Genomic DNA, 4,413 nt, shown 5'->3' with positions numbered 1-4,413 from the left:
TAACCGGTTTTTTTTATAACCGGTTTTTTTTAATAACCGGTTATTAAAAAACCGGTTAACCGGTTTTTAAAATAACCGGTTTATTACCGTTATAAAAAAAACCGGTTAACCGGTTTTTTAATAACCGGTTAACCGGTTAAACCGGTTTTCGAACGTTACCAAACGGCTTTATAGCCGTTTTTTTTTTTTTTTGACCGTTTTTTAGCCGTTTTTTTTTTTGTTTTTTTACCATTTTACCCCCACAAACATCTATATATAGTTTAGGTTGGGTATTGGTTAGATCACACTTGATTATACAACTCCAAACGCTCTAAACGTTTATTTCATACGCGATTATACAACTCCAAACGCTCTTCTTTCGTAGTCGTTTATTTCATACTCGAGTATACCACTCTTAATTCGTAGTCGATTATCATGGCCTCCCAAAGTGCTGCTTCATCGGTCAACATGGGTGCCTCGAACACGGGAGAAACCGTCGTTCGGGTCATCCCCACGAAACGAAACCAAGATATTTGGCAACATTTCGACCTATGCGAAATGTCTAACGGAACCCAAAAAGCTAGATGCAAACATTGTTTGAAGTTTTATAACAAAGAAGCAAACTCCAGTTTAAGAGCTCATGTAGAAAAGCCCTCTTGCAAGGTCTTGAAGGACGAATCCGGAAGTAGTTCGCAGCCGGAGATGACGAATCAAGGAACGGTGTTTACGTACGACCTTGAAGCGGTACGTCAACAGTTTGGCAACTTTGTGATTCAACAATCACTTCCTTTCATGTTTGTATTTTTGAGTTACGAATATGCGATAACGATTTAATGTTTGTATTTTTAATGTAAAAGCTATAAATGAAAGTTATGTGTTTTTAATCTTCCAAGCAAAGAATGCTAACAACGAAACCCTAAACCCTAAACCCTAAAGCAAAAAAAAAAAAAAAAAAAAAAAAAAAAAAAAAAAAAAAAAAACCGGTTAACCGGTTAGACCGGTTATTAAAAACCGGTTGTAAAAAAACCGGTTTAATAACCGGTTCTAACCGGTTTCTAAACCGGTCCAAACCGGTTTGGCCGGTTTGAGTTTTCATTGACAAAAACCGGTTAATAACCGGTCCGGTTATTAACCGAACCGGTTTTTTTCTGGATAAAAAAAACCGGTCCGGTTAATAACCGAACCGGTTTTTTCAAAAAAACCGATTTGTGCACCTCTACCCTCCACCTTCCACTCAAGTGTTTTCTTGAAAGTTGATAGAAGGAAATAAAGAAAATTTAATAATAAAGAAAGAAATGTTAACTTTTTGACGAAAGATAAAAACCAAGTTTATATGGCAGGTTATATATACATGCTAAAAGAAGAGGAGTGAGAGAGTGCTTGTATGTGTCGTGTAATTAGGAAGACGACGCAAGGGGCGAGTTCACGAGTAGAGTGCCCCCGTTGTGTGTGTGTGTGTTCAGGCGGGTTCAAAAACGGGGGGAGGGGGAGGGGGTTTGAGTTGTCGAACAAAGGTTGGATTTGGTTCCGGTGGTGAGCACCCCGAGTGCCCTAATAGGACATGTTAACTGTTAAAAATATCACATAAGTTGCAGCCATTATTGTTTGCTTAAAATGTAATAATTGTCTTACAGGACAAATAGGAAAAGTTCTATATGCTTTATGATATGGTGTCATTAATTTATTTACAATAATAATAATAATATGTTTAATTAAAGAAAATATCATATCTGATGAACACACCAAATTTGGACATTTTTTACTTGTAGAGGACTTAAAATGTGCAATATAAAAAGGATTTTAACTAAGTATTTTATTTATGAAAGTCGGTTTGTATCACATGGATTTTCAGTAATATTATATCTATACGTATATAATTAAAATAAGTAAGAAAGAAAGATGTTTAGATATCATGTAGAACATCCATGATGGACATTTCATTTTTTTATATTACAATCTTCGTTTTATAAACTCAATCCGGATTATCCCTTCCGACAATGGCATTTTAGTTGTACTTTTCTTAACAAAGTGACATTTTGATAGAACAAAACGTCCATACGGATGGTTACATTTATAAATACCAAAATTGATTACATAAGATTTTGAATAATGACTTTGTATATAAAGTTGATTTGATTCTATTGTTAGCAAAATACATGTCACATGTGGTAAGTTTTTAAATCCAATACTTATATATTGTGACAAATCTTTTTGTTATTATTATTATTATTATTATTAGATTTTGTTTTTCTTCTTCTTCTTCTTTTTGGAGAAGGGAACAAATTTCCCAAACATGCTATAATGTTTTTTTTTTACTAAACAGAAATAACTTGCATAACAAAATAAAAGCCAAATAATTAAATAGTTATCAAACATTTATATCGTGTTACTTTCGAAAATGAGTAATATGTGGCCATGCACCCTGTTTATATCGGCAGTGTGAGGTTGTTCGACACAAAGAGAAACTCAATTAATTAGACATAACCGAGAAAAGTTACTTAAATAATCGCCTACTTTATTTGTTTGTATATATTTATTAAGCAAACTAATTATGCCAAAGACAAACTGACTTAGAATATTTCTATAGTTGAGCTGTCAAATACAGTAAAACAATTTACATTTTGATCATGCAATTAATTACATCTGTACATGGAAAATCAAACATTGTTATCTCCAAACATAGTAGGTAACATTCCAACTGATTCATTATCACTATGTACCATCTTTGACACCACCCTCTTCCTATTTTTACCTACCACATAACCACCCTCTTTCAACCACACTCTCTCTGTTGTTTTATACTCTTCGGCGGGTTTTATATATCCGGCTACCCGAAAAGTGATCAAGAGTTGCTTAAAGATGGGAGAAGAACAAGATGAAAGCAAGAGGCTGGATGTAGTTTTAGAAACCAAAACCGAATCAAAAACAATTCATGTATCAACTTCACCACCCGAACAAAAATCAAGTCCAGTTGCAATTCCACCGTGTGACAGTGAAAGTAAGCTATCTCAGTATCTCTCATAATATAACTATTGGTTTTATATTATTATGCTAATGATATATCATCTAGCATAGAGCTATGGTTCGCCTATACCTCATCCTGTATACGTTACCAATAGTTTAGCTATAGGTAAGATTTTACTGGGTATGATCGTTGTGTTACTGATATGTATATATTGCGAATTTACCTCCAGATGCCGGGCTCCAAATAGTTGTTACCGAGAAGAGAATTGCACTGATCAAAGCATGGGAGGAAAACGAAAAGACAAGGGCGGACAACAAGTATTTATTTTCTTCCAAATCATACAAAACTGGCCGCGCTACATCTTTTACAGTTCACTTATCGTATACACGTGTTAGAAGTTTATAACATAAAACACAACGTTTTATTAAATTTTGAGAATAAACAAGTCAAACTAGTCAACCAGTTAACCCACAGGCCGACTAGAACACAACTCTTTTAGCTAAACGTGCAACACGTTTATAATAAACGAAAATTGTATACACATGTTGTGTGCAGGGCATACACAAAAATGTCAGCTATCGGGGCGTGGGAGAATACAAAAAGGGCAGCAATAGAAGCCGATTTGAAGCAGATTGAGGTAGGCACTTGGTAGTACTATCTTTTACACAAGAAGATTTGCATGAAACAATAAACATAATAATAATTTTGTGTGATTTGAACAGCAAGACATTGAAATTGAGAAAGCAAAACAGAGAGAGAAGATGAAGAACAAGATTGCTGCCCTTCATAAGGAAGCAGAAGAGAAGCGGGCGGCCATTTTAGCCAAAAGGGGCAAGATATGATCAAGGTGGAGGAGGCGGCTGCAAAGTACCATGCGACCGCCACTTTGCCAACCAGATTGTTTAAGTGTTTCGGTTATTAATTAGCCGAAAAGAAAATCGTTTCAAAGATATTGTGTATCAACTGTCACGATCAATTTCTATAAACTTATATCGTTCGTTGGTTCTTTTTTCGTTTTTTTTTTTGTTTCTGGGATCAAATTCTACACACTACATGCTACCATATTATGGATTCTAATTAAAAGATCAAAAAACAAAACACATGCTCTATATCATCATCATCATCATTAACGATTCACCGTACGTACTCAGTATATCCCACCAATAGCAAAGCTATGGTAGGGTCTGAGGAGGGTAAGATGTAGACAGCCTTACCTCTACTCCATAGGGATAGAGAGGCTGCTTCCGGTGAGACCCCCGGCTCGAACACATGCTCTATGAACACATAAATGTCTGCAACTAGTTTATAGTTACATTATTGTGCTATAATTTAATTCCAAGACTCTGTCAAGCTTGCCACGCTACCAATACAGCGAATAACTATGAAATCGAAAAAACCGTACAATCAGAAGGCAGCGTTGATTCAAGATCCTTTTAGTTGCTTAAACGACTGAATATTTTCCTAGTATT

The 4,413-nt window shown here is 35.2% G+C and overlaps 1 pseudogene across 1 annotated transcript; it reads left to right on the top strand.

The window, feature by feature from the left end:
* The first annotated feature begins 2,618 nt into the window (after positions 1–2,618).
* Positions 2,619–3,989, top strand: LOC143550888 (remorin-like; annotated as a pseudogene). The gene is made up of 4 exons (XR_013138410.1): positions 2,619–2,977; positions 3,174–3,261; positions 3,500–3,581; positions 3,667–3,989. The product of XR_013138410.1 is annotated as a remorin-like (transcript).
* Positions 3,990–4,413: the final 424 nt, after the last annotated feature.

The sequence above is a fragment of the Bidens hawaiensis genome, unplaced genomic scaffold, assembly GCF_021521415.1.
Source record: "Bidens hawaiensis isolate Kalapana, Puna unplaced genomic scaffold, B.hawaiensis_p1.1 tig00016197_1, whole genome shotgun sequence".
Lineage (NCBI taxonomy): Eukaryota > Viridiplantae > Streptophyta > Magnoliopsida > Asterales > Asteraceae > Bidens > Bidens hawaiensis.
The sequence above is the reverse complement of the archived record's forward strand: the minus strand, read 5'-3'. Positions and strand labels throughout refer to the sequence as shown.